This window comes from Lissotriton vulgaris, chromosome 2_1, assembly GCF_964263255.1.
Source record: "Lissotriton vulgaris chromosome 2_1, aLisVul1.2, whole genome shotgun sequence".
NCBI classification, from domain to species: Eukaryota; Metazoa; Chordata; class Amphibia; order Caudata; family Salamandridae; genus Lissotriton; species Lissotriton vulgaris.
The window spans coordinates 1240687867-1240701553 of NC_141687.1; positions in this window are offsets into that span (position 1 = coordinate 1240687867).

The following is a 13687-nucleotide window of genomic DNA, read 5'->3' on the forward strand; positions in this document are numbered from 1 at the left end:
ACTGTCTTCACTTGTTTGCTTATTGATTTGAAGGTGCCGCAGTCTGCATTCCTCAAGTTCACAAGTTCAGAAGAGCATGCTCCTCTATCCTCCTCCTCCAGACTCCTATTTCCATCAAAGCAGAGGGCTGGTTTACGCCCAATGAAGAAAGACTCAGCACTTGTGGGGGTATTGTTCTACCTCTTTGCGGGTGAATTGACGGCTCTGGGGGCATTGCTGGGAGGCTCTAATACCGGATAAAAGTGGTTTGGACCAAATCCGAGGCGGAAATTTGTTTGTGTTTTTGCTGACTTGCTAGCCTTTGAGGTGCTCTTAGGGGGGGTTCCGGCTGTTTGTGGGTGAGTTTCGGGGTCTGTGAGCACTGCTGGGACACTCTAATCTTGATTGCATTTGCTTTTCAGGAAATCCGTGGTGGTAAACCGGACTTATGGCCTAGCTACACAGCGCGTTTGGACCGAAGGCCGAGAAATATTGTAAGTGTGAGATTTTGCTTTTGGCCTGTTTGGGGGTGTTATGCTTTTTGGCGGGTGGGTTGGCGGGTCTTGGGGCATTCCTGGGAATGTGGAATTTTAGTTTGCGAACTGAACATCATCTGCGCCATCTTGTCATCCATGTACAATATGCACGGCAGCTATTTTAGGTACCATGGTCTCCCTGTTTACGATCGATCGCCAGCGCGCTCCCCTGACCCTGCGAGCATCCCCTGCACACCCTGGCTGCCCCCGCTCTCACATGCACAAGTCATAAACCCTCTCCTTCTGCATGACTCTGTCCTTGGGAGTTGCACCCGCGCCTGACCAACACTTCCTTTCCTTTCATGAATACCCCTCTTTTGATAAACTCTTCCTCTACGCTCGATTGTCCGTGCAGACCATTCCTTTCATGAATACCTCTCCTTTGATGACCCCTTCCTCTGAGTCCGATTGTCCGCACGGGTCCCAGGCCATCACCTAGCCGGGGGATACAGTTTATTGCCCCCCCTATTGTATGGAGTCGCTCCTCTACAAAGGAGCTACTATTGATCATGGCCTCCCCACCCCCTGGGATACGATCAGGCGCACACATCCTAAGAATCGGCGGAACACTCAGCTGCGTGATAGCCCCCTCCTATTGTATGTGGGGTGAGGACCTCTATTGTGGATACATGTGGGGGTGGGTCTGAAACGGGGATTCCGGGGATGTCTTCTCATACTTCAAAGAATCTTTTCTGCAATAAAGAATGCTCACATGTCATAAACCAGGGTATAAAAGGCCAGGCCTCAGTAGGCTGTTAGAGCACCTCGAAATGATACCTTGTTGTCTGATCTGATGTGTTCTGCTCCGTCGGAATAAAACTTCTGTTTCCTGCCTTCCAGTCTCCAGCGCCTGCCTCTTTGTTTGATAACTAGAATGGTATAGAGGCGGTTAGCGCCGGGCAACTTTGAAAAAGGCCATCAGCCCTACCTTTTTCCACAATTGGCGTCCCAAACGTGGGGCCCATCAGTGACTCTTGGATCCAGTGGGAGAGGTCCTGAAGATAGAGTGAACGACTGCAATGATCGGGAGAGCTCCTGTCCGATAGACCCTCGTCTGACAGCCGATCATCCGAACTTCACTGATTCCGAACAGACCTCTCTCGAGTGATCTACGGTCCTGACTGGGAACCATCAGGAGTGCTGCGAAGATCACAAAGAATAGAGGATGATCGGGCGCTGGATTCGGAAGACAGGAAACTGTCCATGCGGTCCGGGTAAGGTCGTGTAAATGCGACAAATTGCGAAATGATTGTTTGATTTGGATAATACTAGTATTACTCTTTTGTTGATTTGTTTGGAGATTCGCTGTCTGCAAACAGAGAAATAACAGGTTCTCTCTTTGCAGGTAGCGAAGGATAGGTAACGCAGACTTTTGTCCCCGTTGTAATCCGTCGTGCCTATCTTCCTCCCCCACTGATTGATTGTTTGGCCCGAACTGTTGTTCGCGGATTGTTTTCTGGAGATTCTCTGTCTGCAAACGGGGAAGAACAGGTTCTCTCTTTGCAGGTAGCGAAAGGGTAGGTAACGCAGACTTTTGTCCCAGTTGTAACCCGTCGTGCCTACTTATTCTCCCCATTGATTGTTTGATTGACCGAACATTGATTGTTCGATATTGGTTCTTTTGAGGTATTCACCGCCTGCAAACAACGAAGAATAGAAATATTCTGTCTAGTCTTTGCACGCAGTGATAAGATAGGTAGTGCAGACTTTTGTCCCCGTTGTAATCCGTCATGCCTATCTTCTCCCCACTGATTGGTAGCCTGTTTAGCCCGGACCGCTTATTAGAGATGAACCATCCGGCTCCACTGGAAGGCACCCCTAATAAGGACATGTTCATTAAGCATGGACTAGTCGCTATAGCTTATAACAAGTAATGGCATAAATATACAAAGAAGGACCCCGAAAGTCAGTGGCCACTGATAGGTTCCTTTGATGATCATAAAATAGAAACATTAGAAGCAGCGCTCCAGAAAAATAAGACTACGCCCACCATGTTCGATAGTATCGGCATGTGGTGCAAAGAAACGGAACAACGAAAGAAAAGAGAAGAAGCAAAAATAGGGAAAGAATTGCGAAAGGCAGCCCACCTAGCCGCTAAGCAACTAGAAGAAGAAATAAAAGAAAGAAAGGAAGCTACACAAAAGCAAGAATCAGGGTTGACAGGCCAATGCCCTGTTAGGACCCCCTCTACGCTCTACCCTGAGCTGCCCTCCAAACAACGGGCGAACGATGAGTTACTGCTAGGTCCTCCAATCATCTACATGCCCCCTCCATATGCCCCCTGCCAACCTCTGATACAGCACCTACCAGCTCCAAATACAAGCGAGAGTGACCTTAGAGCTAGTGCCCCGGCCCTTGCGGCCTCTGCACCGGCTGCATTAGTAACGACACCAGATGACCCCGAGGCTAGCAAGCAACCACCAGCCAGACCAAATAGATTGAGCAAAGATGAGCGGGATGGGATTGACAAGATAGTGAAGACACTAGTAGAACGGAAGGAGAGCGAAGAATACACGATGGATATGCACAATTCACATGCCGGTAGCCACAGACGGCATTTCATTTTACGATTCAGCTACCACACCCTGAACGCATATGAGGATAGGTATCAGAATAAGGGCCACGCTAAATTGACAACTTTATATAGAAAGGTCGATGTTGGAGATGGGACTGAACACGATGTGAAGGACCTCTTCATGCAAACGCTTGAAGTCTTCCGCCACCTCACGGAACAGAAACCAGAAGTCAAGGTTACGGTCCCTGAAACGACCGGGTCCTCATTAGAAGTAGCCAACACTATGATGCCTATCAGAGAGGCGGCCCCTTACTGGGTTCCGCCACGAGGTCAGGGAACAAATGACGATATCAACCACACAGATGCAAAGGGGAGGGTTGTGTACAATTGGGTTTATCAACCCTGGGATCGACAAGATATCTTAACTTTTAGGCAAACCCTGCCCGATTTAAGAAAGAACCCAACAGCATTTTACACCGAATTAGGCACAGCCTTGGGTTCGACGATAATGACTTTAGCGGACATTGACTTGTTTTTCGGGTTATGTCTGCCGGCTGACGTGTGGAAGCAAATCCGAAAAGCTGACCACACAGATCTGTTCAGACATACCTGGAATCAACTCGGTGAACTAGATAGACAGCGAGAGCCCGGAAGGAAACCTGTAAAAGACGTACTGGAACTCCCAGACAAAATAGTTCAGAAGCTAAAGACATTAATCCCAGAGAAAAAGGTAGATTGGTCGATAGTCACGGCTTGCCGTCAGAAACCCCAGGAAGACGTATCGGAATACTTCTCCCGATTTGAGACGGTGTTCTCCGACTACAGTGGCCAAGACATGACCACCGCCACCGGACAACACCTGTTTGTACAAAATTATGTAAAGGGTCTATCACAAGAGGTCTCCCAAAAGTTACAGACGAGCGAGAGTAGTTGGGGGGCCTCCAAACCCGCAGCTATCCTTCAGATGGCTCAGTATTACGAACATCAAAAGAATGAGAGTGATAGGGCATCCGAGAGAAAGAAGAAAGATTTGAAAGAAAGGGTGATGATAGCCCAGATACAAGGGGTAGCGGTCGGAAGAGAACCCCACAGGGGGAACTACCAATCAACCACCCCTAGAAGTCCACCTCCTAAAGATTGCACCCCAACACCCCACATCGGACATAGAGACATTAGCGAGGACCAGTGTGCCTTCTGCAAAGGATTCGGCCATTGGAAATCCCAGTGTCCGGTTCTGTTAGAAATGAACAGAAATAGGGACCCCAAGGACGTAGCGGGTGGACCGAGAAATAGGGGACAGGGACGAGGGTACACAAATGACACCAACAGCGACAAACCAGGGAGATCGAACACGTTTGACCGTCCCCGACAGAACCAGTATCAACTATCCGACAGCGAGAATGCCCCCGACTTTGCATAGGACTGCCAGGGGCAAGGGAGGGATCCAGTCGAGCTCTGTGTTGACCAGCAAGGTCCTTACGTCACCGCTAAGGTCCTGGGTACAAAGTCTCCATTTTTGGTAGACACTGGGGCGACACGCAGTGTGTTATCAAAACGACTGATTCCAAGGGCACCCTTGTCTGGCTCACACATTACATCGATAGGTTTCGATGGGACGCCCTCCACTAACCCCCTGTCCGTACCTATCTCCTTTGACCTAGAAAACAACCTCACTGACACAACATTTTTGCTCTCCTCCAACTCCCCTGACGCCATTATGGGCATTGATTTACTAAAGCATTTTCGAGCTACCATCAGGTGTTCCCCAGATGGAGTCCGAGTCCTCCTGTACGACAACCCGAGCATGTCCAAATCCTGCCCAGCACGACACATGTACTTCATAACTGACGCTGACCTGTCCTTACTCGACACCCTGCCCCCGTACCTATGGGCCAAAAATGACTCTGATGTGGGACGAATGATGATTGACCCTATACACATAACGGTAAGACAAGACGCAATACTCCCGAAACTCCCACAGTATCGGATATCGCCCGAGGGCGAGAAGGCACTGGTAGCGATCATTCAGTCCCTGGTAGATGCAGGAGTGGTCGAGGAAGTAGTTAGCAATGTCTGCAACAGCCCTATCCTAAGAAGCAAGGCGAGGGAGATGAGAAAGCGTACCGCTTCATCATCGACCTGCGGGAGGTTACGTACCCCAGTACCCTGTAGTCTCAGACATCACCACCATTCTGACCCTCATCCCGCCCACTGCCACCACCTTCACTGTCATTGACCTCAAAAATGCATTTTTCTCTATCCCCATCCACCCAGACAGCCGTTATCTCTTCGGCTTCACCCTAAAATCCCGCTCGTACCGATTTTGTAGAGCTCCCCAGGGCTACACTGAAAGTCCCAGCATTTACAGCCAGGCCCTCAAAAGACAGCTGGACGCCGTCCAACTACCAGATGGAGTGGTGTTGATCCAATATGTCGATGATATCCTTTTGGCGGCCAACACCACCCCACTTGCAATCACAGCCACTGTCCAACTCTTACACTTCCTTGCAGAAAATGGTCACAAAGTCTCTAAAAAGAAATTGCAGTTCTGCCAGCCTCAAGTGACATACCTAGGCCATCTCCTGTCCAAAGAAGGGAGGAAACTTACGCCCGATCGAATCCAAACTATCCTAGACACCCCCATCCCAAAAACCCAAAAGCAAGTCCGTTCTTTGGTGGGTCTAACCTCGTTCTGTAGACAGTGGTTACCAAATTTCAACCTCATAATAAAACCCCTACTTTCCTTGTTGACCAAAGATGTCCCCTTCCCGCTCCCTTGGACCCCCGAATGCCAAACGTCCTTCGAAGAGTTGCGGAATGCCCTTTGTTCAGCACCTGTCCTGGGAACACCAGATTACACAAAGCCCTTCTCCCTCTACACTCACGAAAGGGAGGGGTGCGCTTTATCTGTCCTGACCCAGTCCATTGGCCCAAAGCAAAGACCGTGCGCTTACTTCTCTGCCACTCTTGACCCCGTAGCCAGAGCCTTGCCTGCCTGCCTTCGAGCTGTAGCTGCCGCTGCTATCTCTATCCGACAGAGTGAGGGGATCGTGCTCTCGAATTCCCTCACGGTACTAGTACCCCATGCAGTTGACACCCTCCTGAACCAAACCAAGACGCAACACCTGACGAGTGCCCGACTGACTGGATACGAACTGACTCTGCTCGCACCCCACATCACTCTGAAAAGATGCACCACACTGAACCCGGCAATTTTGTTACCCCTACCAGAGAACGATCCCAATGTGCCCCCTGTACACGACTGTGTGACCCTCACGGACGAACAGACTAGAAGTAGGGTTGACCTCAGAGACACGGCTTTTCCTGACCCTGACGGAGAGCTGTGGGTGGACGGCTCTTGCATCAAACTCCCCGATGGCACCACTTCAGCTGCCTATGCAGTCACCACGGCCCGAACTGTAGTAGAGACAGCCCGCATTACACAACGATCTGCACAGGCAGCGGAACTGATTGCCCTGACACGAGCATGCATCCTAGCAGCAGGAACCACAGCGAACATATACACCGATAGCCAGTATGCCTTCGGAGTGGTTCATCATTTTGGGCTCTTATGGAGGGAAAGGGGTTTCCTGACGTCCCACGGCACACCCATCCTCCACGGGGATCTAGTCTCTGCCCTGGTCGAAGCAGTACTACTCCCCAAACGATTAGCAGTGATCAAGTGTCAGGCACACAAGAAGGTGACGGACCTAGTCGGACAAGGAAACGCGCTGGCCGATATCACTGCACGAACCACAGCTGAAAATAGGACAACGACACGCATGTATGTGACCAGGTCCCAAGCAGAGAAATGGACTGTCGCTAGGGAGACGATTAGAGACATCCAGTCGGCCAGTACACCTCACGAACTGACTGAGTGGGCACGGGTGGGTCTGAAGGACGATGAAGGCTGCTGGCGGACAAAGGATGTGAACAAATGGTTGCTGCCTGACTCATACCTGATCCCCATACTGACTATGGCACACTCCCCCGCACATATAGGATCTGCCCCCATGGTCGAGCTCATTTCCAAAGTCTGGCACAACGACAAAATCCCCGACTCAGCCAAACGTCTGGTTCAGCAGTGCCTTATCTGCTTGCAACACAACCCCGGGAAAGGAACTGTAGTGCCCCGGGGAGGGTTTGGGATCCCCGACCACCCCTTTGAGGTCCTCCAGATGGATTACATTCAGCTAGAGAGATGCCAATGCTTGAAGTATGTACTGGTCATTGTATGTGCCTTCAGCAAATGGGTGGAAGCCTATCCAACCCGTGATAATACTGCCATGACTACTGCCAAAGTACTACTGAAAGAGTTTTTTCCTCGCTACGGCCTCTGTCAAATTTTATGGAGCGACAACGGCCCCCACTTCATAGCAGAAGTTATCCAGCTAATTTTGAAGGGGTTGGGTGTGAGGCAGAGGTTCCTTGCGGTCTTCCACCCCCAATCTGCTGGTTTGGTGGAGCGACACAACGCTACATTGAAGCTGAAATTGTCAAAAATAGTGGCCACCACAGGACTTAAATGGCCAGATGCCCTCCCACTGGCATTGCTATCAATGCGCTCCACTCCCACTAAGCACCATTTGACCCCCTATGAGGTTGTATTCAGGCGACCAATGAACCTTTGGACTGCCCCCAAACCGACCTCCATTCATGACGTCCCGGACGTCCTGCTGTCTGATTACTTGTACAAATTAACAAAAACATTGTCTGTCATTCATCAGCAGGTGCAGCAGGCCATCCCCGATGCTTCCAGGGGTCCGGGCCACGACATCCAACCGGGGGACTATGTATTAGTCCGGAATTTTCAACGAGCGAAGAGTCTGGAACCCCGGTGGACGGGCCCCTGGCAAGTACTAATCACCACCCGGACGGCTCTTCGAGTGGAGGGGAAGCGGCACTGGCTGCACGCACACCACTGCAAGAAGGTCTCCTCGACCCTGGTCACCACCGAAGACATCGACAACCAAGAAGAGCTCCTGAACAAAGATCGACCATCACTGAACTGCTATCCCGATACCGAGGCACTTGAACTTGCAAAATTCCCTGATCCCACTGTGCCAACCAGGGAAGGGTATTTCCTGCGTCGAAAGGAGGGAGCTTCGGCTAAGTAGACCACGGACTAAGTTAAATCTCAGAACGGTGACCCAAACACCACCAAGGGTTACCCGGAGAGAAGCTAAACAAAGTCTGTGGTCCTGCCCGCTACCAAGCACCTTGAAGATGATGGAAGCGCCAGATAAGAAGATGATGGAAGCGCCAGATAAGCAGCTGGCGCCCTCGCTAACAACACGGCTGAGCTTCAGGCGGTCCGCCTTGTGACCCTTCAGAATCGTCTTGTTCTAGACGTTGTTCTAGCCGATCGTGGAGGAGCATGCCGCATCATCGGATCTAGCTGTTGCACCTACGTGCCAGATAGCTCGCCCTCAGTCTACAAGGCAATTGAGCACCTCCATAGACTTTCCTCAGAAGTTCATCAAGAGCAAGAAGGATGGTCGCTTGGGAGCTGGTTTTGGGACATTCTGAAGGGCTGGGGATGGAGGTTGTTTACATTCATATTGATACCGATTGTGATACTATGTGGGTGTTGCCTAGGTATTCAATGCTTGCCATCTTTGTGTGCACTCATTTCTAACTGCATGTGCCCTAAGACTTTGGACTTCCGAACTGAGCACATGAGTCCCCCCTACGAGGTAGAAGTACGTGGCCTTATGGGGATAGACCAAAATTGACAAGTTGGCGAGACATGTTAAAAGGGAGGACTGTGGAATTTTAGTTTGCGAACTGAACATCATCTGCGCCATCTTGTCATCCATGTACAATATGCACGGCAGCTATTTTAGGTACCATGGTCTCCCTGTTCAAGATCGATTGCCAGCGCGCTCCCCTGACCCTGCGAGCATCCCCTGCACACCCTGGCTGCCCCCGCTCTCACATGCACAAGTCATAAACCCTCTCCTTCCGCATGACTCTGTCCTTGGGAGTTGCACCCGCGCCTGACCAACACTTCCTTTCCTTTCATGAATACCCCTCTTTTGATAAACTCTTCCTCTACGCTCGATTGTCCGTGCAACCATTCCTTTCATGAATACCTCTCCTTTGATGACCCCTTCCTCTGAGTCCGATTGTCCGCACGGGTCCCAGGCCATCACCTAGCTGGGGCTTACAGTTTATTGCCCCCCCCTATTGTATGGAGTCGCTCCTCTACAAAGGATCTACTATTGATCATGGCCTCCCCACCCCCTGGGATACGATCAGGCGCACACATCCTAAGAATCGGCGGAACACTCAGCTGCGTGATAGATCCCTCCTATTGTATGTGGGGTGAGGACCTCTATTGTGGATACATGTGGGGGTGGGTCTGAAACGGGGATTCCGGGGATGTCTTCTCATACTTCAAATAATCTTTTCTGCAATAAAGAATGCTCACATGTCATAAACCAGGGTATAAAAGGCCAGGCCTCATGAGGCTGCTAGAGCACCTTGAAACGATACCTTGTTGTCTGATCTGATGTGTTCTGCTCCGTCGGAATAAAACTTCTGTTTCCTGCCTTCCAGTCTCCAGCGCCTGCCTCTTTGTTTGATAACTAGAATGGTATAGAGGCGGTTAGCGCCGGGCAACTTTGAAAAAGGCCATCAGCCCTACCTTTTTCCACAGGAAGGTCTAAAACCGGATAGAAGTGGTTGGGACAAAATCCACGCTGATTTTTTTTGTTGCTATTTCTGACATTTTGCTCAATGTAGCGTTTTCGGGGGCCTGTTTGGGGGGCTTCCTGGTGTTTGTGGGTGGGTTTCGGGGTCTGTGAGCACTGCTGGGACACTCTAATCTTGATTGCATTTGCTTTTCAGGAAATCCGTGGTGGTAAACCGGACTTATGGCCTAGCTACACAGCGCGTTTGGACCGAAGGCCGAGAAATATTGTAAGTATGAGATTTTGCTTTTGGCCTGTTTGGGGGTGTTATGCTTTTTGGCAGGTGGGTTGGCGGGTCTTGGGGCATTTCTGGGAAGGTCTAATACCGTATAGAAGTGGTTGGGACAAAATCCACGCTGATTTTTTTATTGCTATTTCTGACATTTTGCTCAATGTAGCGTTTTCGGGGGCCTGTTTGGGGGGCTTCCTGGTGTTTGTGGGTGGGTTTCGGGGTCTGGGAGCACTGCTGGCTATGGATACTTTACTTTGCAAGAGGTTTGAAGCAAATCCATGGTAGCAGAGGGGAGTTAGGGCCTAGCTGCAGAGCGCGCGCGGAGTGATTTGGGAAATTGGCAAAAAAATGACTAAGTCCCCATTTTTGTACTTTTGCTCTTTGGCTGTTTGGGGGTATTCTACTCATTTTCTCCTGGGTTGACGGCTCTGGGGCCATTGCTGGGAAGCTCTAATACCGGATAAAAGTGGTTTGGACCATATCCGAGGCGGAATTTTTTTTGTGTTTTTGCTGACTTGCTAGCCTTTGAGGTGCTCTTAGGGGGGGTTCCGGCTGTTTGTGGGTGAGTTTCGGGGTCTGTGAGCACTGCTGGGACACTCTAATCTTGATTGCATTTGCTTTTCAGGAAATCCGTGGTGGTAAACCGGAGTTATGGCCTAGTTACACAGTGCGTTTGGACCGATGGCCGAGAAATATTGTAAGTATGAGATTTTGCTTTTGGCCTGTTTGGGGGTGTTATGCTTTTTGGTGGGTGGGTTGGCGGGTCTTGGGGCATTCCTGGGAAGGTCTAATACCGGGTAGAAGTGGTTGGGACAAAATCCACGCGGAAAACCCTTTTGGCACTTTTTGTAACTTAGGGTTCGTTAGGGTTAGCCCTAGCAGCAGGATTGCATGTGTTTCGGGGTGTTCTAGATTTTTGCAACTGAGTTCTGGGGTCTTAGAGCACTCGTGAGAATGTGTAATTTTGGTTGCAAGTCATTTGAAGAAAATCCATGGTGGGAAAGGGGGGATTTGGCATAGTTAAAGAAAGCCTTTGCCACTATTCTTAACTTAGGGTTCGTTAGCGTTAGCAGTATTTCTATTGCATGTGTTTGGGTGGGGGGTTTTCGAGTCTTGGAGTGATGCTGGCTATGGATACTTTTGCTTGGTTGCTTGCAAGTGGTTTGAATACAATCCACGGTGGGTAAGGGGGTATTTGGGCCTACTTTTACTTTCAAAGTACGTTTTGTCACCAGTTTTCTGCTAGGCCTCGTTTTTTGAGATTTGATTGAGGGTCTTTTACATTTTTGCGACTGGCTTTAGTAAGGGTCTGGGTGGGAGCACTGCTGGGAAGATCTAATTTTGTTCTAATCTAAAACACAGTTTACAGTACACCTAGCTTGAGGGGAAAGATCCGCTACATTAATTTGCCCATACTTATTTATCCTTCAAAAGGTGACTCAGACAGAGTACGCACTTTCAAAAATATTGTACTGTCTACTAGGAAAATCAAAGTGTGACTTTTTGCACTCCACAGCCTACATACCTTATATTTATTTATCAGTGGTGTTGTAATATTATATCACTTCCTGTTTTTTGTTGAATAATTACAGGCCGGGTTTCAGTCTGTGCAATGGGGAAAAAAGGATGGAGTCAGGCTTCACATTAGCGAGCCGCAATTCAGCATCCGCCAGGCAGGCAGTGGACAGGGCGTCTTCTGGTCACCAACATTGATGGACGAAGCGTCAGATGGAATGGAGGAGTGCCGCTAATAAGAGGAATTTTTTTCTGCATGCAACTTACTTACCAATTTCAACAGGACAACTACAACAACATACAGATACAGTATCCATTGTTTTTTTCTATGACTGTGACTGCATTTCTTGGATCTCTCTCTGCTTCTAAATTGATCCCTTAACACATCACTTAGTCCACTCCACTATCACATCTGCACCACACATAGTCATTTGTAAGTGCTCCTACGTAATTCGCAAGTCGCAGCACGCCCCAGCCCGTAGAGGACTGGGATGGCCCCAATGATGAAGCATGTCACCAAGGGGCAACCCTGGTGAGTGAGGGGACACCTAGAAAAAGAGCAATTTCTCCTTTTCTATCTACTATACCTTCCAGACCAACCCCATTGAGTGTTGTGAATGGATTTATAGTGACCAGCAAGGCTCTCAGGTATCTGGCAACAGAGACCTTATGTTGAATATAGTTATCAATAATTCCACACACGCCCTGTACTGTCGCATTCTTTCTTCCACAGTTGTCGAAAGTACTACTTACTTTTCACTGACATGCATGCAGTAGTGCATGGACTTTCAAAGATTGATGGATAGGTTTGTACCCAAAGATTTGTTTATGTTCAATTGTTTGTCCATGCTGTGCTTTTTTTACAGGGTGTCTTCTGGTCACCAACATTGATGGACGAAGCGTCAGCTGCAATGGAGGAGTGCCGCTAATAAGAGGAATTTTTTTCTGCATGCAACTTACTTACCAATTTCAACAGGACAACTACAACAACATACAGATGCAGTATCCATTGTTTTTTTCTATGACTGTGACTGCATTTCTTGGCTCTCTCTCTGCTTCTAAATTGATCCCTTAACACATCACTTAGTCCACTCCACTATCACATCTGCACCACACATAGTCATTTGTAAGTGCTCCTACGTAATTCACAAGTCGCAGCACGCCCCAGCCCGTAGGGGACTGGAATGGCCCCAATGATGAAGCATGTCACCAAGGGGCAACTCTGGTGAGTGAGGGGACACATAGAAAAAGAGCAATTTCTCCTTTTCTATCTACTATACCTTCAAGACCAACCCCATTGAGTGTTGTGAATGGATTTATAGTGACCAGCAAGGCTCTCAGGTATCTGGCAACAGAGACCTTATGTTGAATATAGTTATCAATATTTCCACACACGCCCTGTACTGTCGCATTCTTTCTTCCACAGTTGTCAAAAGTACTACTTACTTTTCACTGACATGCATGCAGTAGTGCATGCACTTTCAAAGATTGATGGATAGGTTTGTACCCAAAGATTTGTTTATGTTCACAATTGTTTGTCCATGCTGTGCTAATTTTTCTTGTCTCCCAAAACCTTTCCCAAAAACCCCCGTACCCATCCATTTTTCAAACCCTAACCCTCTTTCCCCGGGCTGTGTGGTTTTGATTGATGTGTGACTAAATTACAGCAATAAATCCACACACTTGCTGGGGAGGATAAGGTGATAGCAACAGGCTGGTGAAGAAATCCGAGGATATATTCTTACTCTGCTTGACAAAGACCCATGGCTAATGTCAAAGAACTTCAACCAAATTAGTAGTTATACTTTACCATTTGTTAGGCTACAATGTGGCACTGTTCTAGTGTACTGTCACCTGCTATATTCTCTATTGTACCGTTGTATTGCTCAGGAGGACAAACCAGATTTAATTTTTTTTTTTTCATAGGCATGCAACTGCCACTGTGTCACACCACTAGTACCACCGCTATGAGGAAATTTCATCCGCCCAGGATTGCCAACCTTAATCGCCATTTCCCGTGGAGCCAGCCCTGTGCCTAGCCCTACTTTGAAACACAAATTACAGGACAGGTAAGATAAGCGTTTGTGGGAGGGAGTATAATGGAGTATTAGGAGAGACGAGAGACTGACGGTAGTATACTAAAGTCCTAGGACTCTTGTTTGGGCATTTACACTTAAAGGAAGAAAATGGAACTAAACTTTCAGGAAAACAAAGT